The following is a 26,302-nucleotide window of genomic DNA, read 5'->3' on the forward strand; positions in this document are numbered from 1 at the left end:
TCAGCGCGAGGAACGAGCAAATTAAATCCCCACGGATTTTTTTCTTAATCGTCCTCTTATCTTTTCCCACTACGGCATGTATGATCTTGCGAACCCACAGTGCTGACTGCTCCATCATGCCTCAGTCATGGTCCCTCTCATCCGCACTCTTACCCCTTTGGCTTCTAGCCGCTTGTCATACTGCCGCTGCCCTTACTCGTCCGACTAGTTGGCTTCTTTCTGTGTGCTCCCTTCTACCCGCCTTGCTTTTAGTGTGCCCTCAAAGACTCCTCCCTTACTACCTGGCTCCTCCCTTTCCACCAGTGTTGTTTCGACACCCTCTCCAGTCAGCAGTTCCGCCCATACCCGGAGACCCCTCCCCACACTACCACCTTTGGGACCCCCATCCCGTTAATAGCCCTTCGTGGGTTACCCCCCCCCCACCCCCGTTCCCCTCTCCCCTTTCAGTTCCTGTGTCTAACCTTCAATCCGGTTCTTTTCCCCTTCGATTTATCTGACCCCCCCCTTTCCGTGACCCCCTTCCGTGACCCCCTCCGTGCCCCCTCCTTTGTGCTTCTCCGAATCAGGCGCCGCCGCGGGCAGCCCTATCTCTGCCGCCGGGGTCCTGGTAGCCCGTGCAGAGAGACCCCGTGCTACCGCCGCCGCTCAGACACACTACGGTGAGTGCGGTAGATCGCCGTACACTGAGGGGGGCTGGAAGGGAGGGTTAGTAGCTCCCACTCCCTCTGGGCGAGACGGCCCCGCCTTCCTTGAGGGTATCAGGCACGCCGGGAAAGAGGCCCAAACATATCGACACCACAAGGGGGAGGGGGATGTAGTGAGCAGTACTACCCTGCTATCTTAGTCAGAGGACTGCATCCTAGGACCGTAGGGCTGGGGCGGTGAACCATAAGTAGAAGGCTGCTGGGGGGGGGGGGGGGGGGTATACCCACGTCATCGTGGGAGACATGATTGGAGGAGTGTGTTTTTAAATGTAGAGATAAGTGCGTTCGGTACATCTCTGTCAGTGGCACGATGGGTGAGAGCATACTCGAGAATCCTTTCTTGCTGGCTGGGATGACAAGATCGAAAACCAAGTGACAGGGGTGCGGGTTCCTGGACATTACAGTGGAAGACACATCAAAGGTGGGGGCAGACACCCTGGTAGCAGACTGTTGGTTTGCGGGTGGGCATACTAGACTTGGCGGTAGAGGTCGAGAGAAGCAGATACCTAAATCTGGAGGGTACTGTATGAGACCCTCCCACCCCAATTGGCACGGCGGCTTTAGATTGCTAACTCCCGCACGTCACACTGCAAGGTGGAGGATCAGGGTGTAGGACACCTTATTCTGGAGAGCGGACTTGGGTCAGGGGGAAAAGAGTGAATGTCACAGTAGTACTCATCTCAATGAAAATAAAAAGTGCCCAGTCAAGTTTAATTCACGACCTGCAACACCTGAGCCTTCAAAGTAACACAAGTGCCAAGGATCCGGCGTGCTTTCAGTATACATCGCATGTCTCATACCGCTGCCTGGTCTGCTTACTTGATGGCAGGTGTAGACTGAATTTCCACAGTTGGAAACGCGTGGCATTTTGCCGCCCACAACCCTTTGCGCTAATTGAAAATGTGTTTGTGCTTTCCGTATTTGTTTTGTGAATTCGTGAAATCCAGACTTGTCGAGTTTAGCAGTATCCTGCTTTCTATTCCCATACGTCTAATCTTCACCTCTTCAGGAAGTCGCCATTCTCGATCTGCCCAGGAACAGAGAGCATTCCGTCCATCATTTGTTTGTTGTAACGCAGGAACAGAGATGGCCACTTGTTTCAACAATTCAACACTTGCAAGTGACTGTAACTTTAGCCATACCACACTCTCTCTGTTACAGTAGCTTACTTAAGCATCTTTGTGGTTATTATGGCTTACAATGTAACATTTTTCTAGCCCTCCATCAGCCAAGACCTTTTAAGTCTACAAATATTGAATGTATTGTATACTTATATTTACTTTTAGCCAGCATACAACACAAGGCAATGCGCGAGCCCATCTCAGCCATTGGATAATATTTGGGTAATAGATGGTATTCCTCCCTTTTGCAAGGAGCAAATCGAAAACAAAGTATCGTGGAGTACCATGACATTTTGTACTTTTTTTAGACCAACAAAGTATTTTTGCATTTAGCCAATGTCTTTTTTTTTCATTGACGAGGGCCCGGTAGCCATGCCAATGCTTGTGTTTTATAGTGTTTGGCCTGTTGGAATAAGTCACTATTGTCTATTTATTTTTGTAAATCGTCAAGGATTGAAACATGTTTTAATTTGTTTTCAGCCAAGGTGAAGTGTGACCCACATGCAAAAGATCATTATTTAAGTAACCACATTTTCGTACGGAGATAAAACAGTATTTGGATCATCAAAACGTGTTTTTCTGTAGTATTTCTTTAATGCTCATCGTACTGCTGCCCACCCTGCCTTTCCCCCTTAGGTCCTTTAAAGTAACACAGCCTTTTATTGGCCACTTTGTCATTCTTTTTTTTGTTTTTTCATGTTGAGTTGAATAAAACATATTATCAAACATAATAGTATTGGCATGTGCAGTGGGCGATCAATGTGTGCTTGCACAAAAATGTTACTAATGTCCAGCTGATGGGCATTCAGGTCTCACATTCCCCAAACTTGTAATTTATGGTACTTTCAGGACTTAACTCGTCATTCAGTTCCCGCCATATACCCAAGCCATGAACCTTGGGTTTATGTTTACGTCTTTTTTTTGTCCAGTGTGTTCTTTTTATTTACATGGCCTATTGGTGCAGCTGAGTGTTTAAACTAGTATACTGTTTGTTGTTAGTTGTGGGTTCCGCATGGGAAGGGCTCCACTGTTGGTCTTCTTCTGTGGTTACAGTATGCACGTCGGTGAATTCATGGGTATTCTTTCTTTGTCTCCATGCATTCTCTGTGCAGTTTTGATGTGTGCTTAGTACTTTTGATAAACTGACATGGTCATTCCTGCTCCCTCCTCCGTCCATATATTTATTTACCTTCACAGCCCAAAAGTGGGAGGAGACTTGGGCTTATGGATCTGCCATTTGCACACCCTCTCATTTCTCTGGAGTGCTAGTGGACCTGTTGAAATGGCACATGAGTGAGGGTCTCTTTCGGTAACCGTATCGGACAGCGCATGACATTGTCTAATCCCATGGTGTATGCTGCCAACTTTTTAGACCTAATAATGCACGAGTGTTTGTTTTAATGTGTCACCAGCTTTCTAGGCCCCCGGAGGGATGGGGCTGTGTAACGCTGGATTAAACCCAGATCTGTGACTGGGGGTGAAGGTTTTGCCAATGTGCAACATTCCGTCCATCATCTTGTGTGTTTTACTGTTCGCCCTATGTGGGAAGGGTATGCCCAGATGTGGGTCCCGTGCTCACTACGTACGCCACTGGAGTCAAGCTATCCTGGCTGAAGAGGGGTGAAACACTGAAACCGGTCCTAGGATGCTTGATTCCGGTCCAGGGAAGACATGGCTTGGCAGTTTGGGCTGGACTGTTCCCATGAGGCACAGGGTCAAGACTGATTTGCATATGGCCATGTCTGAACTGGGGTGGCGTGGTGAGAAAAATAAAGATGGATTAAACCCAGATCTGTGACTGGGGGTGAATGTTTTGCCAATGTGCAACATTCCATCCATCATCTTGTGTGTTTTACTATGGGGCTGTGTTGTGACATGGTTGAGGATACTGGATCCTGAATTCTGTGTTCATTCCAGGATTTCTGGAAGGAAAGGAGAGAGTGACAAGGTTTGCAGACTGTAGGGCTAGGGAAAAGTGCATGAAAGACTCTTACCCTTTTTGGGCTAGTGTCATCGCCCAGAATATAATTTTATTGTATTCAATGTATTTGGTGCATGTTACATAGTAAATGGATTATGTGCTGCTAGATCAAGGACACAGGGAGATGGTCTAGTATTTACAAAGGCCTTGATGTAAAACTTGAGTATAGTCTGAAACAAATGTACTTACAAACTGTTGACGTTTACTTGAGGCATGGTACGCACTGGGCTGATACGTCTAGATAAGAAGGTGTTTAGTTTTCCTCAAGCGCCAAAGTGTGGTGTCAAGTCTTGAATGATGGTATAGATTGTTCCAGAAGTTGTGGGCATAGAAGAAGAATATTGCTTACTTGTCTTCTCAGTTCTTGTCCTGTATCTCTGTTTTCATCAGGTTCATGACCTGGGTGTGACCTGGGAGGTTTTTCAGATATTCTGGCTTACTGTTTAGTGTGACCTTGTCAAGTGATTTGAAGTTTGTGGATACTGTAAGTGGGGTGTCTGTTAAAATCATGTACGGTGAGAGGAATGTGGACCTCCTCTTGGTGACCTGTGATTAGCATATGCACGATCGCAGACAAGAGCTTTAGGAGGAAGCGAATAGGTCAGGATGGACTGCAGAAGGTCACTGAGCAGACGTCACTTGAAGAAGAAGGATTCTTCCAACTGGAAGGACCTGGAGACTATCAGGAGGGGTCTCATGGCATTTGCCCCTCTTTTGTAGAGATTGCCAGTCATGGCAAAGAGAAACAACACAGTAGCCAAGACTTATCTCAACAGATATGGGGGGGTATTAGGGTGAGAAGTCCAACCAGTCTGGAACTTAAAATTACTGGAGGCACCAGTGGAAGTGAGCATGTGTAATGTTACAGTGCTGATAATCATGCTCAGTCCCTCCTGTCCATAAAAACTAGGGTACATTTAAAGTTGATAAAAGTGTCAAGACACTAGGAGAGACCTCCAAAATTAAGGATGTCTGATTGCTGTTTGAGTTACTGGTTTGGGCATCAAAACACTGGTGAAATAATTCGGCAAATCCCTTACCCATTCACTTAAAATCATATTTGACGTATTTTCCTCAGAAAGGGGAAGATTATAACCTCCTGGAGGACCACCTAGGGTCCATTACCAACATCAGAAAAACTGCATTGCCTATCTCTCAAAACCTTTTAATTACTTGAGTATTTCCTCCCAAATTTCTAAGATACGGTTACATTGTGTTCTGCTCAATCTGTCATGCACTACAAGCAACTAAATATGATGTTGCACCAAAATATTATTTGTGCTCTTTCTGGTGTTTACACACTAATAGTAATGTTGAGCGAAAGGTTATCTTGCATCAAACTATGTATTTTCTCTTAAATGCCATTTATGCTTATTAAAACGTTTCCACATTCCTACCGATGTCGCAACAAAGGTGTTTTGGCACCTCGATCTACATACGTTTATCCACTGTTCCAAAAGCATACCTATGCATCCATCTCAAGGTGCCAATCATCCACCTTCACCAAAGCAGATATCCAGTCACCCGCATCTGCGCACATGAATGCATGTGTGGTCTGACTGCACTCACGTCTGTACGTGTGTATATTTTACTACATGTGTGGTCTGTTTGCAAATAGGTACCTGTATGTGAGATTTCAATTTCTACATCCAAACATGCTACACATCATAAACCCAACAACAAAGTACATATTAAGCTAACACAAGCCAGACCCGTTGGATTTGCCAGTGCTTGTTTTGATCTTATCATAGTGCAATTTGAAAATTGAACATCACGTGCCTGCTTAGAACTCTTGGAAAGAACCACTCACTTCCATTACCATAGATTGTTTACAGCCCTAAAAGCACTTGTGCTTACAAAACATGGTATAGCATAAACCCAGCCACATGCTGAAATGTTTCAAGAAGAATACCAAACTCTCTTGTTAACCACTACTAAAGTACAAGACCATTGCAGAACGGCAAAGGACTCGATTGACATATTGCCAACATTACCAGATGAAACCCAGAGCGTTTTTATCACCTCAATCAGTGAAATCAAGAGACCGTTCTAGAATAATGGTGAGAACAGAAGCATAAAGTAACTTCCTACTTCAAATAAAAAGCAGAAATCTTTATAGAATTGAGCGAAACATACATCCTCAATGGAAATCTTGCAGTAAACTGTGTGTGAGAACTACAACAAAAATCCAACCCAGTTCCCTCAAGGGACTAGTAGTCTAGACATTGAGGTGAACCCAAACCAGTATACCCACAGCATCACAATAGTAGATAAAGAATAAGGCCAAGGAACAAGAAAACTGAGATTGTCTAGGCTGATATACACAAGGCCCTTCCAACAAGTAGTCCACTACAAAATGTTTAACATCACAAGCTCAACACCTAATCAACAGTGCAACAAATCAATTCTCGGCCTCATAAACTTGTCCTGGCTGAGAGATTCAGTGCAGCATCCTCCTGAGCCGAATTCCTCAACATGTGATTCCATATAGAAATGATGACATAAACAAAATACACATTTGCATCTTTGTACTCCGCCCCATCTGCGAATCACTCTTGAGGAACACATTGCCCAGCCACCAGATATTTAAAATTACTCCAAAATAATCTTACAGAGCTTAAAAATTAATAAAGAGGATCACAGGCAGTGTAGCAAGCCATACAAGACCCCCCGTGCAGCCCGTGATTTCATTGATGAGATCAATGTGTAGAACTATTGATGCCATTGCCAACACATCATTACACTCAATGAAGATGGAAGATGAAACCCTGGACTTGCATGAGACTGTGATTGAGACCAGTGTAGCCACAATTGACCTAAGAATGGGATTGATGGAGGAGGTTCAATGAAAGTTCGTGGGCCAGAGTAAATTAATTGTAACTTTAATTGCATAGCACTCTTGTCTACAGTAAGCAAAGTGCCCCAAGTAGTTTAAACAATACTAGATAACTGCACAAAATCACTAAAGACTGCCCTCCAGATCCCTAGGCCAACTAAGGCCAGACAGTGCTGCAGATACAGAGCTCAGGACATCTACTGTTGAGATAATGGAGGAAATAATTTGAACAACACAACCTCACCACAGATTCAACAACTCCCTACCGTCAGAGAGCCTACCATGCCCTAAAATCAAGAATGATAAATTAAAAAAATAAATGGCGTCAGCGATAAAAAGGAATACAAAAGTTGCCTTTTTATTCCAAGGCAAGTTCAACTAAGCCAGAACTTGACTATCCAACCCAACAGACAATAATACAGTGATGGGGATCCTCAACCTTAGTTAACTGTCTATTTGACTGGACAGCCCCATATTTTCTGATTTTTTTTGCAGACTCTCCACTAATATACACATTTTTTCTGAAGCAGCACAGTAGTCCATACCTCTATACCAGTTGCTTACTTGTGGTAGAATGTCTCTACAGCAATAAAGGGCAATGCCTCTTTTAGCTACCATAGTCCGACTCTTGCTTGGGTTCTCTGAACCCTGCCCTCCGCCCATACCTCCATGATTCCCAACAGCACCACCTTATGATTTGGGTAAAGCGGGGTACCTATAATGTTCTTGAGGAACCTGTGTAATTCTCTCCAGAATCTCTGAATAGCGGGGTAGTTACAGATTACTCTATAAAAAATATGTGCGTTTCCCCTCTTTAGCTACCACAAACGCCTACCCATCCTCCACAGAACATATGGGCTCTAGTATGTCCTATGGAAGTAATTAAATCAGATTAGTCTAAGGATGTAAGATATAACCAATATACTGGCAGTCATTTCAGCTTCCTGCCATTTCTCTGTCCATTTCGCGCAAGTTGTCCATGTGCTCAGAAGATGGTCTGGAGTATTAAGAATCATTGCTCTGTATATCTACAAATCCCTTTACAACCCAAACGATTCAACATGAGTGTCGCCTCAAGTGGGTTGAAATCAGGGACTTCCTCATGCGCTGCCTTCTGGGCATGGCAGTCAGGGATATGGAATTCCTATAGCCCATCGCCTGGGACATATTGTTTGGGGTCAAGGGCAACAAGTTTTCTTGTGTATTTTGTCCTTGGGACAAGTAGATCCACCCCTCATAGCACAAACCCTTTGGCTGACAGTTTACAGTACCACATTATGGATCAGAGAAGGGCATTATCTGCAGTTAAGATAATATTTGTGTCCATGTGTTAATGCTGTTCAAACTTGTATTTATGGTTCATTAATGCAAAGCCTTTATTATTAGGGTGAGAACTCAAAATAAATGTTATAAGCTCGGACTGCACTACTAACAGTGATTTCAGTATAAAAATGTGTAACACATTTTCAAAGTTTAGCAATATGAGGCTATGAATAATGCTCCCAGAATGCTCTCTGATTAGATGTAAATATTTTCAGAAGCTTGAAAGCAAGATTGATGAGTCTTTGCTTTCCAATAAAATGTCCACAAAAAAACATTTCGCTAAAATACTGTAAAATTGTAGGTACCATTTCTTTGCAGCATCATTTAGTAAAATGTGTTGATATATGCTAGTATTTTCCAAAAATATTCATAATGGAAAATCTGTGTAACCATTTTCAATAAGATTATGGGAAACAAAAATAAACAAGCATCGGCAAAGCCAGTAGGTCTGACATTGGTAGTCCGCCTTTTGATTTTGTCCATGCGTGACTTGTTTTGGCATGGTTTTTGTAAAACCTATTGGTGTGGGAGCTGCCAGGCCCTCACCATTGTAACCAACATTGCCATAAGCAATACATGATTTTGGTCTCAAAAAGCACACATTGCCACAGAAGTTCCTGGCACTGAACAAAACAACTTTGTCTGTCGATATGCTCCTTGTGAAAGAGCACTCACAGTGAAGCCAGCCGATAAACAAAGAGAGAAAGACAGAATTTAAATAAACGCAAAAGGTCATGGTTAACACCAGACCTAATTCGGGACCAATTATTAAAGATAGTCTCAAAAGTGCCCCCATTTCATATGTCCTTGCATTAAGTGCAGATATACGGCTTTCGTGAATTCACAAGAATTTACCGAAGTAGGCCAAGAAATAGTACTCCTAGAACATATTTGTGAACTGCCTTTTAGCATGAGCAAATATGCAGGTGTAGATTTGCACTATTGCTCTATTGCTTACCAGTACCTTCAGTCCCAGTATGTAGATCTGAGGAAATGTGGCAACATAAGGGAACTACTAGTATTCAAACCCTACTATGGCATAATCAGAGCTGCTATATCAGAGGTCTTATATAATGAGATTGCTGCTATAATTTGTCGCTGCATTACATGGCATAAAAGGGACAAGTGGATTTTGTTACAGGACAAGTAGATTTATGAGGCAACCTGCCCCATGGACAAGTAGATATTTTATTAAATTCCACACGCCTGGGCAGTGTTGGAAATATCTGTAGATTGGGAATGGTGCAAGTCATATTCCAGTGCCAGTTGTAAAAATGACTTTGTGTTTCTGTTCCGAAACACTTCCCATCTCAAGATCCCAATAAGATCCTACTGTTGGAATCCGGCTAGTCGCATCACTTATGTTATTCTAGTACATGCCCACAGCAGAGTAATTCGAGTGATTGTATCGTGCCACTTAATGTACTGTAGGGTATCTCGCAAGCTCGGTTTCTGGACTTTTTTTTTATCGGAGAAAGGACCAGGGGGGTCCACCGTATAGGAGCCCCAATTATTGCTCTAGGAGCTCAAATTCAAGGCTAAAGGCTGAATCTTGCCTGTCCACAAAGTTCCAGTCCAATAGGCCTCACCTGTGCTTCCCAGTAATATAATTGAAGGTCACGAACGCCTGCTCTCCCATGTACATTGGGAGGGAGTCCACCTGTCCAAAGAAACCTCATTATAATTGATTGCAGTTATGCAAAAAAAAAGTCTGCGGAAAAACAAAGGGCTAGTTTTGCTGTACATTGCAGGAACTGTGGAAGTGTAATCATTTTATATAGGGCTGCTCTGCCCATCAGTGTAATAGGTAGAGAGGACCATTCCTCGAACTCCTCATGGGTATGATGCAAGAGGGACATTTATTAATATCCCGGGAAAATTGTCTATTCAGGTGAGCATCAGTCCAAGGTATTTAACACAGCCCGTAGCTACTCTGATACTTGTGGAAATAGCCTGTTGTAGCAGTGTCCCTTGCACCTAACTGCATGTAAGCCAGCGGTATTCATACTAGGGGAGGCGCTGCCCTGGGGGGAGCATGGCGTCATCAGAAGGGCAGTGCAAGTCCACATATCGCCGTGGTCACTAGAATCCCACAAGAGAAAAACCCAGTCGTGGGTTTCTTTTGTCGATTTTGTAGTGTTTTTATTTTTTGTTGTGTGTTTTTGGCTTATTTTTAAAGGCATGTGGGCTTTTATTGCAGCTCTCTTGTTCACGATGTGTGGACAGCGCTCATTGGATAAAGCGAGGAGGGTAAGGAGGCTGACGAATTGTTTTGGGAAAGCACTTTGCAATCAGTTTTTACTGGTGTCTGTAGACTTAAAGAAAATCTGATAAGCAGTAATAAAACAGTGTGGCATTAGTCAAGTCATGCCAAGAATATGTACTACTTTCTTTAGTGAAAGAAATTAGTGTATACATCAAGTTCAGGTTTGTAATAAATAGAGGTAATGTATTGGGCAAGTTTTGTTTGGCGAACGCTCTTTGGCATAACGAAAATCAGTACATAGTTATAGATTCTTTCTATTTGTGTTGCAATAATTTCAACAACTCTTTGTGTCATCTTTTCCTAGAACAAAATATTGATGTAAAGGTCACAGTACATACATTTGTCTGAAGTCTGTTTGTCACAAACTTTTACCACTGACCAACTAGTGCACAAATCACATAGTCACAGATGGACTAGTGAAAAAAAAGACAGGTGCGTTGGCAGACAGGTGAACAAGTTGCAAGTCTTCAACGGTCACAAACTGCAAATGTTGTTTCTACACTGATCAGTCAATAGAAATATTGGTGCAAATGTGTACACCACCAGTGATTTTTTAAAACAGTTTTCTAAACCAATGCAAACCTTTACATAATATCTAAAAACATTTAAGTTTCTGTTAGAGTTCCAAATTAAAAATTTGCTGAATTGTGCCATATACTTCGTTGATTATACATTTGATTCACTCACTCCTTTCACTCTCGCAGATTTGTTTTTAAAGAAGTAAGCCAAGCTGAGAACTAATCCCTGTCATAACCATGTGAACACACAATCCTGAAATTCGGGAGTGTGTAAAAGCAAAGTTTACTACTTATGAACAGAAGCAATGCTGATAAGCTGATTCTGATATTTCTGTTTGTCAAATTTGGTATTTATACCACCTATTTTTTTTAATGTGTAAATCCACTTCTAGTCAGGTGCATCTGTGTTTCTAATATGAATGAGTTAAGTAGCATCATGAATGAGAAACAGATTGGGATATGGTTTAATGGTGATCGGTGGCTATTTTCCTTACTGAAGCATATGTTACAAATGTACACTGGAACAACCTGAGGCAGGGGCTGCTAATACAGCCAGGAAAGATCGTTATTGAGATATATCACCCCTATCCTAATCAGTAGGAAAGTCCTGCCTCTTCCCTCACCAAGAGTCAAGTTATTTTCTTGTTATTATTTATGTGGCTTGTTTATGTCCAAGTTTCAGAACACACCAAGTATATAGTTGCCAGTTGCTGCAATCAAAGGAGCTAACTATGAAAATGGATACTTTTAGTTGCTCGCTGCTTAGGGAATTTATACTGAGGGAGCTTACATGCAACGGCCTGGGCAATGGCAAACTAAGGGATCTTTCAGGTGAGGGTGCTACTGCGGCCCAATCACTAACAGCTCAGGGCATTTTTTCCTGGGGATAGTACACTTCTGTGGTGTTCTACAGAATGGGGCCAGGGTAGGTCTTTTGAATGTGGTGTCTGGGAGGTGCTTTGCAGTTGGAGTCAAGATAGGTATTTGCCTAGGTGAGAGCTTTGGTGGAAATTTAGATAGTTTTCAGGGTAGAACTTTGTCAAGGTAAAGGTCAGGATGGCACTTTTCAGAGTAGGTTTAAATTTGACTTTGATGAGGGGACATGTATGGAGCAAATCAACATGGGCGGTGGACATGGAGGGTGGGGGCTAAGCCACATGGATGGTAGAAAGAGAGGGTGGGGCAAAGCAACATAGATGCTAAGCAAGCAAGGTGGGGGTAAGGCATGAAGGATGGGGGCGTAGCAAAGTAAAATAACACAGGGAGGGTGGGAAAGCAACAATGAAGGCAAGCAAAAATGCGGGGAGTAAAGAGGCAGGCAGTGGAGTCGGACGGAAGTGTGCGAGATGGCCTGTAAACACAAGCCCTCTTATGGAGCGCTGCAACTAAAATCATAAAGTAGCTCCAAAAGTTCGAGCAGTGGTAGGACACTGGGCAAGGAAGCAGTACTTTGGCCATGCTCTTGAGAAGACACAAACACATAAAGAGGAAGAGTAGCCAGCATGCACTAACCAAAGAGAGGCAAGGAAATAAGTGTGGTGATAAAACCAACCAGGTAAACAAAATTTAATGTGTTACCCATCGGATCCTCACTATATCTGGTCTACAGAGAACATGCCGGCACTATCCCTGGTCTACAGAGAAGAAATGTGTTTTCCTTGGCAAGCAGAGTATATGCATGCATTTATCTCTGCTTGGAAGAAAACAAACTAGTTATGAGCTGCTCCTGGCATGAATAGAAACTTAGAATAGCATACGCAGGTATTCCTGATTTGCTGAAAACATGTTTGAGTCTTTCCTACTTTGCAGAGAATGGGCCATGGTCCGCAAGCATTTACTATTCCTGGTTTAAAGATAATGAGAATGGTTGACCTAAGTACACAGGCTTTTTGTGTCCAGAATATAAGTTCTAAGAGGTGGTCAATAATACCTAAAAGCAATTTAATAACTTTCCACAGGCATTGGTAGCTGCAAATGGTAAAAGAGTTAGTGCTTGGTCTACAATACTCAGTCTCGAGTTGCGAGACAAAATTAAAAAAAAAACATATTCCTTGTTGACTCACGGTGTGATCTTATACAAATGATTGGGTGAGCAGCTTTATAGAACAACCTGCACAAAACAATTTGCCTGCAGGCGTTGATCTTAATACCAGGATCTGCAAGAGATGAGAAGCGGATATGATATTTGGAAAACAAAGAGTTTCAACACCTAATCAAATCCCGGACAGCGAAGTATATGCTAATAGATCAAGACCGTTATGTCCTAGCTTAGCTGTCAGCAACTGCCGCTGTAGAGGAACGATCCGAGCGCCACCCCCAATTTGTATCTATCTTTTTGGCATACTCCGCATCGAGGCCGTAGTTTATCTGAAACCTATTCTTCATTGACATTTCTTTGATAATTAGGCCACTTTTCCGAGGAGGTTTACATTTGACTTTGATAAGGGGACATGTATGGGGCTTTTGCCCCAGTGGTATTCCCAATGTGCCAGCAATTTAGTAAGCCTCCATACCCATGAATCCATTCGCAACCTATGGACTTTGATAAGGGCCGGACTCCAAAAGATTGTGCTCAGGGGAGACTTGACACACCAGAGATTCAAGACTCCACATCGAGGTCGTGGTTCATCTGAAACCTATTCTAACCCTGCTGTCCAAACCCATGTAAAATCTGTTACAGACATTCGGAACCTCAAGAACTCAGTGGAAATTGATTGGTTGGATATATTTTAAAAGATTTACAGAAGATAGGCTTACCTGACTTCTGGAATAACTTGGGCTTGATGTCTAAACCCAGCATTACACTAATTAAAACGGCTACCAAGAATTTACTCATCAGAACCAACTTAACACAATCATTAAAGAAAAAGGGTCGCTGTAATAATTCAAATTAAAATCCTCTGGCAACTTCAAATTTTATTTAGTCCTTCTGACACCCAATTTGAAGGGAAGTCTGTATATAAAATCCAAACCTGGGAATTCTCCTGATGCAAGCATTTGTTTGAAAAAAAAAAAAAAGGGTCTCCTTTAAATTTTTTTTTAAAGAACTGTCATTGTAATTTTGGTGGCCGAAAGACAATAACATATTTTATGTTGCTCTGTTCCAAAACATTGACACTCAGAAAGCAACTTCTCCACCCCTATTCTGTACACACAACATGAGGACATGTAAAGAGGCCATGGATATGTGCTTGAGGAGCGACTCGCAAAATGTATTCCTATTAGTTGACTCTTGCATCCTGGTGGCGTGGAAAGTAACAATATAGACTGTAAAGATCCCACTGAACCAAGCATAGGAAAAGGTTTTTAATTAATGTATAGCTGTTTTTAATTACTGTATAACCAAAGCTGCTATTCTAGAAACATAATATTTTGTTTGGCTTATTAGCTAAAATAAATATATTTGAATTTGAGACCTAAACCAGGTTAGTCCTGTGTAATTCATGGCCATTGTCACACTACCACAAACCAAACTTCTGCCCATATGTTAACTCGCAACTAAACCATTGTCTATCTAAGTACATTATAGCCGTATTTTGCCTGCTTGTACATGTACGTCATAATAGCCAAACTGGCTTTGATCATTCTTTTTAACAAGATGTGGGCTACTAGCACCCTAAGGCTTTCTGAACATTTTTAAACAGGGCAATGTCTTACTGACACCCTCATCATCAAAGTGATTATAATTGATTACCAGTAAGTCTGCTTGTTTTCATGTGATAGTTCTGTGCTTGAATAATCTATGCAAAACTTGGCTATAGTATTGACGCTAGGGCGGAGACCATCAAAATCATTCATCTGGACACAAAAAAAGTAAACGGAAATGGATGGTTACTTAACGGTAATCTTCATTAGTCTGAGTCAACGACCTTCCCGCCACAGTCATTAATATTGGAGTGGATGCTCCTCTTGCCAGAAAAGTCACCAAGTAAACAAAAAACACCTGTTTCCCATCCCTCCTGTGATGTAATTCTCTACATCATGGTATAAATAGCACAATTACCACACTCAACCTCCTGAAGTCCCCAACCCTAGCTAATTAAATTGAAGCTGAAAACCCAGGGAGGGACGGAGGGAGGGATGGGAAACTGGACTGTGACGGGGAGGTCTTTGACTTGGAGTAATGATGATTGCCAGTAAGTATCCGGCCATTACTTCCGTTTCCGACTTCCCCATCACAGTCATTAACCTCTAAGCCAATACCACAGCTATTTATCAGGGGTCATTGCAGACACTTAGTCAAATACTTGTTTCAAAAAGAAAACACAGCTCTTTTATTATTAAACCCAAGAATCCTGTTTGATTCCTCAGTGATCATTCAAGGCTTTCAAAACGAAAACTCGTGAATTCTCCCACGACAACCTGTAATGGGTCATACAAATGATATCAAGGCCACCATAAATGCTATCTGGGAAGCTGCCAAACCTCTTGTTGACCTTCCCGATATATAACACTGGGCAAGCTTTTGCCTCATAAGCTGAAATAGTAGCCCATTTGATCCCTCTACTCAAAGTTGGATTGGATGGTTTCATCCCCTGTCCTGCCATACCAAATACCACAGACAAATCATCTAATTTCCTCAGTTCTGCTGTTCTAGTTATATAAACTGAAAGATCCCATTTGACATTGAATATCTGAAGTACTTTACTTTCCTGGGAGCTTGTGAAAGATGGAAACTTTAGGAGCAAACGGTGGAGCTGGTCTAAGAACCACTATCTGGAAAACAAACTTTAAAAAGCTCCGAACACAACAGGGTCCCCAGCGCCCCTATTCCTGTTGCTGATGTGACTGTCAGCAGAAAAAGTACCTTTAAGGTTAGAAACTCAAAAGAAACCTGATCTAAAGGCTCAAAAGGTGAAAATTGCAAAGCCTCTAAAACCAAAGGCAAATCTTTAGTAACCTTGCCACCAAAGGAGCCAGATATTCACATTCTGGATTCTGAAATGCTCCGATTACTGTCCACTGGGCGTGCAACATGGAAATGACCATCCCAAGGTCAAAGCTATCTTTTAAAAAATGCAGAATTAAATTTTCTTTCCATCAGCTACCAGTTTTGCTTTTTGAGCTACGCCATCTGTCAAAGATGGCCAATGCCTCAAATATGCATTTAGTGTTTCTGGAGGCTTGGATTGCTTAATAAACAAGGATATCTCTGGAGAACAACCCTTTGCTTCAAGTGCTACTGCTCAATAGCCAAGCTTTCAACTGAAGCTGCCTCTGAGCTGGTAGGGACAGCAGGACAACTCTGGACAAGACAGAGGACATTTTATTTATTTATAAAGTTTTGTATAGCGCGAACATGACCTCGAAGGGTATCCGAGCGCTTCGCATAATGGAAGGCAAGAACAAAGTAAAGGGGAAATTGCAAAAGGGGGTAACAGGGAATAACATAATTAACTAATAATAATGTACCAGGATGAGAACAAACATTACTTAATAAGTTGTAGCAGACAACTCTGAGTTTTACAGGTGTTAGGCCAAAAAGAGTGTAGTCAGGGGTCATTGAGAAAGCCAACAAACCATGACCATTTAAGGCAAGAACTTGTTCATTAGGATTATTTTTACTTCATGTTTTGCCCATTCCCTCACAATTTCTATAAAGTTTTGTGTAGATGAGACCTTATTTACTATTTGTGGTCTATTAATTTATGTAACAATACAACCTATCGGGGCATCAGCCGCTGAGGATAACATGAGGTTTGATGCAAAACAGTTCCTCTACTTCTACTAGATCTGACCATGCAAAAGGATGTATCTTTTGCACCCTACCATCCACACAGCCAGTCTGCACTAATGGTTGCAAGGCTACTTACCGTAGTGTACTTGCCGAGTTGGCACAGCAAGGGGAAGGTCTCCCGGTGTGCTTTACTGACCTTTTGGATCAGTGCTTCCATTTCAGGTGGCATCTCATAGCTATCAGTCACCACCTCCTCCTTGATCTCCTTCTTGTTTCGATCATTCCTCACCGCTGCTGCAGCAGCCACAACCTCCTTAGACATGCCGACCTCAAAGCATTTCTGCAGTCGGCAGTACTGACAGCGGTTCCGTGTCACCATGTTGATCTGACAGTTCTTGTCCCTGTGGCAAGTGTACACCATGTTCTTTTGTATTCTTCTTCTGAAGAAACCCTTGCAACCTTCACACATGAATCTCAGGGAACTTTTCCAATGTGTAAGAACTGTAACTACAGGAGCAATGGGGACCATGGGCTTCTTTTCTAACCTGGGACTACTAACAGCACCCTCGCCTGATCCTTCCTTTTCTTTACCAATACCTTTTGGATCGGATAAATTGGAGGGAAGGCATACGGCAATTTCCTTAGCCACGTAAAGTAAATTGCATCCCTCTTCCAAGCTTTGGGGAGGGCGCAAATATGCAAAATGGTTGGAGCAGTGCATTCTGCTTTGATGTAAAGAGCTATATCCCGGGAAGGCCAAACCTCTCCATCATACACTAAAACCTTTTTCCTCAATGACATTGCTGACAAAACCGGAAACCGCCTGCTCAACTAGTCCGCTATAACATTCTGTGCTCCTGGGAGATGAATTGCTCTCAGTGGGAACAAATTCCACTCGGCCCACTGACATATCTGTTGTGCTAACCAATTTGAAGCATAAACTCTTTCACTACCCTGATGGTTCAGTTAACATACCACCAACATGTTGTCCAATATGAGCCCCTTGTTCAAAATTCTGGGCGGCAAAATACAGTTCGGCTAGCTGAACTGCCTTTAACTCTCTTCATATGGAGAAGCATTTGCTTCTTAAGGAAACCTGTGACCCTGGACTGTCAGAATTGCCTACAACCCTGTTTGCTGGCATCCATTGTTATTACCATCACAGGAAGGGTGGAAAACGGGGACCTCTTGGCTAAATTCTCCTCCTCCAGCCACCGAAGCATCTGCTGGGAGAAGAGAAGATCCACTGGAATGGACTGTTCGTAGACCCCGGAACTTGCACTCCACTTCGACAGAAGCAAATTTACCAAAGGGTACATGTAAAGTTAAGCCCAAGAAAGAATTGTAACTATTAAAGCCAACAATCCCTGTACACTCAACCACTAACGAGCCATGGGCATCTGACTTGTCAGTACTACATTCAACTCTGATTGGAAAGTGTGTATCCTCAAATGAGGCAAAACACCTTCTCCAGATCTGTTCTGAAGTGATCGCCAATGAACTGCAGATCTTGGGATTAAATCAACTGGAAGTTTTCTTGATTTATCAACAGTCCATGTTGTGTCACCACTCTGCACACCTGTTCAGTCTCTATTTGAGCCTTAGAAGAAAAAGATGGACAAATTAACCAGTTATCGAGATACAGAAATACTTTGGTTCCCTTTGAATGCAAAGATTCCACCAGTAGTGTTAACACTTTTGTAAACACCCTTGAAGAAGAAGAAGAAGAAGAAGAGGAGAGTAAAGAGCAAAAGGCAGTACCTGAAATTGATAATGTTCTTTGTTCACACAAAAAACATAGAAACGTCTGTGATGTTGAATGGACTGGCACATACAGGCACGCATCTTTCAGATCAAGGGATGTTAAGAAATTCCCTTTTGACAAGAAAGAAATGATCATCTGCAAGATTACCATCTTTAACCTTTTGTGAGGTATGTACATGTTCACTGATTTGATATCCAGAAACTATCTGAATGCCCCATTTTGTTTGGTTAACCGAAACAGACTTAAATAAGTTCCTTACCCTCTCTAGGTTGCTGGAACTTTCATGATTGTTTTCCTCAGTAGCTATTTCCGCATGCTGAAAAGCAAATCGTCTCTTTTTACAGGTGACACTGGAAGAGGGGTTATGCTAAATTATTGTGGGCAAAATTCCTGTACCTCTATTGGAAAACCGTGTTGAATAATCTGTTACACCCAATTGTCCTTTTATCAACTCCTTCCAGAAGAACTTGAGGTGTCCTCCAACCGTCAGTGTTTTCTGTACATTGACATAGTCAGGACTTTTGGTTTGCCTGACCTGGATCTTGTTTTATGATGTAATGTTCCTTCAAGTGCTGCGTGGAGTGGCATTAAGAAATAATGCATAATGGTAGCCTCCGGTCTTGTAATGAAATTTAGAAAACCTGTCTTTGTTGGTTGTCTAACCAGAGCCAGCAACTTCTTATCCTCTGCACAATTCTTAAGCATAGTCTCTAAGTGATCCCTAAACAGTTTACAGGCAGACAAAGGAATTTTCGTTACTAGATTCTTCTGCGACCCTTCTGCTTTCCACGTCTTCATCCAAAGCTGTCTGCGGGCTGCCACCAAAGAACCTGCTGCATCTGCTCTCAAGGAATCATAGCTGATGGTCTGACAAAAGGCCTACCTCCTGCTTCATTGAAGCCCAAACGCTATATAATATCTGCATCCTGTTGCACTAGCTCAACTAGACTTTGAAAATCCTTCATCAACAACTGTGCCACATAGCTAGAATAAGCTGCTGACATGATAGCAAAATATGATGCTGCTTACGCTTGTTTAATAGCCAAACACATCCTTTTATCAATAGTATCTGATGGAACAGTATACTCCAAAACAAAATAATTGTACCATGGGTGGACAGGCCTGCCATCAAGGAATCGGCTTTTTCCATTTTTGGAAATTCTTCAGCAAGACCTTGGAGAGCATACCGCTTCTCCAATAAGCATGGACAGGAATGTTTTATCTATGAGCCGCCATTCTCTTTCCAAAACTTTCAGCCTGCTTTATGTAGAGCCAATGATTATGGTTCCTTTTTTGATAATTCATGAACAAATCTTCACTCTTATCAATAGCCGGGGCCTCAGGGAAAGTCATATGAGGCTATAACGCGTCCTTTAAATCATTGCCCTGAATTTAATCTCGACTTGAGTTCTTACTCCACCACCCCATCATCTGCATCTGGATGGTCTGGGGTATGCTTTTTTTTTTTTGAGAAGCAGAATAATCCCTTTGTTTATTTTATTTATTTATTCATTTGGAGAGTTTTATATATCGCTGGAAGGACCTGAGGGTATCCGAGTGCTTTACAGCATCGGAAGGCATTAACAGTCAGTCCTAATACAGTACGATTGTAATGTTGAAAGTCCAATCATTATCAGTCAATAACAATACAGGTCCATTGTAGTGATGAGTGTCGAATCATTTTAAAGACCGTGGGACAAATATCCATATCGTGGTAGTTTTCCAGTGTGTGCTAGGAGTTATTTCCAAGAGGGTTAAGTTGCTGATATAGGAGAAATTCTTTAATCGTCTCTTGAAGGTCACGTGGAGTGTCTGTTCTAATATGTACTGGAAGAGAGTTCCAGATTTTGGCGCATTGCCTGAAAAAGAGCGAGAGAGCCCTTTTTAGGTCTCGCCTGACCCAGCGCATGCTCTGGTCTGGCGAGACCTTTTGAGAGGGCTCCAAAAAGTGCTACCAGGCCAGCCTAGAGCTACAGTGCATGTGCGCGGGCGCGCGAGCCGCGCTTGACCGCGATTACTTTCACGGCCACTTTGATGTTTGATCGCAATCACTTTCGCGGCCGCACGGCAAAGCCAATAGGTCTCGCTTTTGGGACCTTACAAGTATTTAGTTATGCAACTGTTGCATGGCTAAACACTTATAAGGTCCCAAAGGCGAGACCTATTGGCTATGCCAATGCTTGTATTAAATCCCTTTCATAGCGTTCTTTTGACCAGTACTTTTCGTGAATGAACATATTTTTACTCCATCAGCTAAAGCTGTGTCCATGTTGCCATGACAGCAATATTCATTCACGAAAGAGCTTAGAACCGCGGTTTTATTAACCGCCAAAAATGCAATTGACTTCAATTACGTACTCCGCTCTCGCAACCTGACTGCAAAATCAGAAATGTATTGGAAAATTACAATCCCGGCTCACGGCCTAAAAATAGAGATTTACTATGTACTCGATCACAAGCAACAACTGACGGCATCACAGAACACAGGGTCTCAAATATGATGGTATCACGGAGTACACAGCCTCTCTGCTGACGTCATCGACGACAAAGTAGGCTTTCATATGATGGCATCGTGGTCTTACTGCTGACGACATCTCGGAACACACAGGGTCCTGTTGAAATGTTAAAACTTGTCGTCGCGCTGCTGATTACGTCACAGAGGACACCGACTTTCTGTCGACAACATCCCTGAAGACACTGTCTTATTTATAATGAAGTCACGGGGCAGAAAGTCTCGCTACTGATGAAATCAAGGAGCACACAGTACAAAGCTGAGCACAGCACGAAGCACACAGCTCACTACTGACGGCATCCAGAAACTTACATGATCACTGATCGCCACAGTACAAAGCACGCGGCCTCCTTGTTGATGACATCAAAGAGCACACTGCGTCACTGCTGGGATCTTAGAGCACACGGTCGCACTGCTGATGACGTCACAGAAACAATTCCTATCAACAACATCCTTTAGTATATACAGTCTCTCTCATGATGTCATCACAGAACACAGTGACTCCATATCAACATCTGATGCTGTGGTATGCAAAGTGCAGACTCACTCGTGATGGCATCATAGAACACACTAAATGCCTTCGACGACATGCAGACCTACAATGATGTCACAGAGCACACAGACACCCTATCTGCAAAGGCCGTAAGCACACAGTTTCACCTATGATGACATCACAGAGCAAGCGGCCTTATTGGTGACATCAAGGTGCCGCATTAACATTGCAGGGATATTCGAACGCTTGATCTTACTGCTGACGTCATCACAAAACTCACAGACTCACAACTGACAACATCCCTGAGCGCACAGTCTCACATGTGATGACGTCACAGCGCAGCTAGTCTCACTGAGAACATATGATCTTATCCACATGGTATAACATAAGTACACACGTCATTGCTGATGACATCACAGACCAAGTAGTTTCACGGATGGTGGAATCTCAGAGAACTCAGTCTCACTGAAACATAAGACAACATCAACCCTCTACTATAGATAAGTGGAGATCAGACCTGATGAAATGGGCAACACAGGAGAGGACCACATGAGGACAACTAGAATGGACGAGAAGTTGCCGGAGGTGTTTCACATAATTATAGATATGCCACATAATCCATCATTTGGCACATCATCTGCAGATTGTCACAAAGAAAATTAGTTTCTAGCTCAAACAGTTCAAAAGTTACTAAAAAGTCTCTGGCACATATCGCCGCGTGGTGGAAGGCCGTTTTCAAAGGTTCACTGGTTGCATTTTTGTTGCTTATTGCTATTTGGGTGTTAAATTGGTACTATTGAGGTACAACCAATGTCCAGACAATGTTAATAATTGTGAAAATGACGAAATAATGAAGTAATACCATTACAAAATGTGCCACTTTATGGTGCATAATTTGTCTTTTATTGCCGCATAATTTACTCAACTCTGCCCCATAATTTGGCCCTCCCATGCGGCATTATTCCAGTGGCCCTGGTTACAGCACAGTTTATGCATATTACTTATGTGAGACAAGGAGTGTATCTTCAAAAAGAAATGTAGGATAAACAATTTCTAATTGATAGCTGTTGTGGGAGGAATTTGTGCAGAAGGGTTGTGAACTGAGAGAAAAGAGCACATGGAATGGGCGAGTCTTGCAAAATGAAGTCTTGTGTGAAATGTGTCATGAAGCCTCATCTGTTTCATGACGCAATGGGTGCTGCATGGGAGTGGGGTCTCAAGATGGAAAGTTCAAGAGTTCTGCTAGTCCTTCATCTATCTCCATGCCAGCACTGGCCACAACCCAGTGCCTCAAAGAGTAAGTATGCACTGTGGGAAAGGAGGGAATGGAAGGGCCAGAGTGTATCATGAAAGGCCTGTGTTGTAGTTCCCACAATTCCACTGTGGAGGCACCTTGAGGGGGGTCAATGGCACTGTATTGTGCCGGAACAATGTCGCTCTTTCCTTGGTTTCTCAGAGGGTCTTACTTTCCCTTAGTTTTTGCTTTATCGTAATTGTTTCATTTGTTGTTATTTGGACGGTTGTTGTTTGAGTCCCCAGTGTTCTTTTAGCTCTAATTTTTTGAGCTTGAAAATGTTGTCAGATCTTGTTCAATGTTGTATTCCAGCCGTGGAGGACCATCCATTTGTTGGTGTATCCCTTGGGTTTCTTCTTCAATTATGCACATGTTGGCTGGTGCGGTCTCACTTTCCATGTAGTTTGAATTCATTGAGCTCTTTAATCGTGTTGTATGATTATCCATTTTCTCCTTCTGTAGCCAATGCAATAGGGGCCTGAGGTGATGCCCCCCCACCAACATCAAGGAATAGGCAGGAGACGCAGAGTAGGTAGGATGTCAGAAGAAGTTAATTGTACATCCAAATGTAAGAGACCTCAGCCACCAACAGCTAAACCAACTACATTCTCTCACTAAGGAAGACATTCTAAATTACATCATAGCCTAGCAACACTAACAAAGGCAAGTTCCACAATACAAGGTACAAAATACAGGTTGCATAAAACATGGTACAGAATACCACATTACCTTCCCCGTATAGCATTGGAAAACAGAAAAAAAGAACAAAAATTGCGTATACAATCTTGCAAACAATGAGGTGTGATTCTCATGCGCAAAGAACTCCTCCTCACCGCTTGAGATGCGGGACAAGGCACAGGAACATCAGCACATTCAGAATCATGAGAAGAACACTTGGTAATCCTGCCATGGTTCCATATCTCATAGTCACTGGTCTTGACGGCTTGTTAAACTTAATGATTTGCAAGGGTTTACCAAACTTCGAAATACCGACACCCTTCCTAAGTAACTTCACTCTGACCCAGTCACCAACCCTAACAAGTGTTTTTTAGCAGCTTTACCCACATCAAACAATTCCTTCCTCCTTTCCCTACTGTTGTATCTTTCCCTCTTTGGTATGTCCCAGTTCCCCCCACCCCTTTCCCACTAGTGGTACCTTCTTAGAATGTTGGGAGGAAGGCTCTGTTGGAATGTTGGGGAGAGCCTGAGGTGAGAGCCTGAGGAGGTGTACACCAGCGGCAAGATGGAGATGTAGCTGTTCTGATCTTGGAATAAAGAAGAAGTAACTCACCGGTGTGTCAGTCCTTACTTCATTTATTGGCGACGAGAACGGGATGCTGTGAAGGGACAGCGCTGCATCTTCTCCTGTGAACTTCGTCTTGCAAGTTGGCGGTGTAGTCCATCACCTTTGTTGAAACATATTTAATGAAAAAAAAAAAGAAAAGGAAGAGTCTATGAGAAGAGTACGGGCGAGCCTGCTGCATCTTCACGAGTGTTTTTTAAAACAAGGTAATCGAGGAAGCAGTGAGGTGACATTTAAGTCGTATCTGCCTTGGACGTCACTTCATAAGGTGTGGTGAAGCGGACACTGACGTGTGGACAGAGAAGCTAACGTGCGCATCGTAGCGTTTCCAGGGTATAGAGACAGTAAGGTGAATATAAGGTGTCCTCACTGGAAATGCGCAGCGATGTGGAAGACAAGACTCTATTCTTGTTATGAAGGCAGACTATGACCGGCACGGGTCAAATAAGCTTACGGAGTGAGAGCGGTAATGAGGTGAAACCTACAACGTGGAAGCGCGGAGGAACGAGCATCGAGGTGAGAAAAGGGAGAGGACGCGTACACACGAACGGAAGACGGAGCTTGGAAGGAGCGTTTACCTGGTGAGGAGCGCTGCTTTTCTGGCGTCGCTGTGAGAGAAGTGTGTGAGGAGAGCTTCCTACGCGTTAGAAGTCTTCCGGGTAAAGCTGTTTTTCTGGTAAAACTGACGGCGATTTCCCCGCAGCAGATTCTACAAATTCTGACAGCGGATTATGTCTGGTCTTTGAAAACCGTGTGAAAGGAAACAGCATCAGTGGTTCCTGAATAGTTATTTGTTCACGAAGAAAGAATCTACAGATCGGAGGGACTCAGCCTAGGGATTGGAAGCAAAAGCAAGATAAGGTGGTCATCAAAAGATTTTTGAGGACAAAGACGGTGAGAATTGCAGTAGGTTGCGTAGAGACTGGAGGAAAAAGAGTAAAGGTCATGCAAATAACCATTTTATTTTCAGAGGGACAATAAGAAGCTTTAATAATATGAGTAGCGTATTTTAAGCAGTTAATGTTGTTGAAAGCACTTTCCTTAGCATAGAGTCATATCTTTGCGTGTATAGTAGGTGTTTCCCTCATTCCCCTTTTCAGCCTGTTTGTCATCTTAGTTTCTATTCGCTACAAAGAAATGGCAGGAGCAGGCATGAGTCAACCCCCTGCGTTCTTGAATGAAGTAGGAGAACCGGAAATACCTTGGCACAGATGGGAGGGTATTTTTAAATCATACCTCATTGCCATTGGTGGGGGTAATTTTTCTAATGTGAGAAAGCAGCACATTTTACTGCACAACCTGGGTGTTCAGGGAAGGAAGGTATTTGAGGACATCACAGGCAGATTAGTCGAGGATGAAACAGATGATGAGGAGGTAGGAGGGGATGTATATGAATACACATTGAGGAAGTTGGAGGAGCACTTCAGACATAGAACAAATGTAGTACTGGAAAGGCATAAATTTTTCAAAAGAAGCCAGAAGAGGGAGGAGAAAGTTTCATCGTATGTAGCAGTCCTAAGGGGTCTATCAGCAACCTGTCAGTTTGGAGTTTTAGCGGATTCACTGATCAGGGACCAGTTGGTGCGGTGTACCAATGACACTAAGGTGCAGGAGGAGTTGTTGACAAGGAATCCAGATTTAGAGGAGGCAATAAACATTGCTAAGGGTTTAGAACACACAGCGATATGCATGAAAGAAATAAGAATATCCTCAAGTGAGAGCAGAGACAAAGGAGAAGCCAAAGCAGGAATGACAGAAGAGTCAATATGTAAAGTGGAGGGTAAAACTAAAGAGGTTCCTAGGAAACAGATGGAGAACTGGTTGTGTTTCAGGTGTGGCAGTCCTAATCACTTGGCAAATAATTGGAGGTGCCCAGCCAGGAACACGGTATGCAGGAAATGTGAAAAGAAGGGTCATTTGGCGAAGGTGTGTAAAGCGTTCATACCCAGAGTACATGAAATAGGGTGTGCTGAGTCAGAGTTGGGAGATGGTAAAACGTATATTTTCCAGGTTGGTCAGGGAAGCAGTGAAGAGAAGGTACAATATCCCTCTTGTGAGGTTGTCTTAGATGGGGAAAAATTTCAAATGTTTGCTGATTCGTGCTCACCATTTACACTCATTGAGGAGAAAGGATTTAAAGAAAAGATCAATGAAAAGAAAATAGAAATAGAGAATGCAGACATCAATCCATTGGGTTACAACAAGGAACCCATTCCATTAGTGGGTATGGTGAGGATGAGAATAACTTTTAAGGATAGGCACACAGTAGGTAAAGTATACATCACCAAGCAAGGGTCGAATCTCCTAGGGTGGAAGCACCAGAAGGACTTGGGCATTACATTGGACCCGAACAATGTTGAAAAGGTCATGTTGGTTGAACCCCAAGGAGTGAGCAACAATTTAATTAAAGAATTTCCAGAAGTGTTTTCTGATAAATTGGGCAGATTAAAAAATTACATGCACAAAATTGTTTTGAAAGAGGGAGCGAAACCGGTGGTGCACAAAACCC

General features: G+C 42.7%; 1 protein-coding gene across 2 annotated transcripts in view; it reads left to right on the forward strand.

The window, feature by feature from the left end:
* Window positions 1-298: 298 nt before the first annotated feature.
* Window positions 299-26,302, forward strand: part of BICRA (BRD4 interacting chromatin remodeling complex associated protein) — a 464,194-nt gene continuing 438,190 nt past the window's right edge. Inside the window, exon 1 of one of the 2 annotated variants that reach the window (XM_085625223.1) lies at window positions 299-659. The gene's annotated coding sequence lies outside the window, so the exon portion shown is untranslated. The remainder of the gene's footprint in view (window positions 660-26,302) is intronic. The other variant, XM_085625221.1, reaches the window with a different exon arrangement.

Source organism: Triturus cristatus, chromosome 9 (genome assembly GCF_964204655.1).
Source record: "Triturus cristatus chromosome 9, aTriCri1.1, whole genome shotgun sequence".
NCBI lineage: Eukaryota > Metazoa > Chordata > Amphibia > Caudata > Salamandridae > Triturus > Triturus cristatus.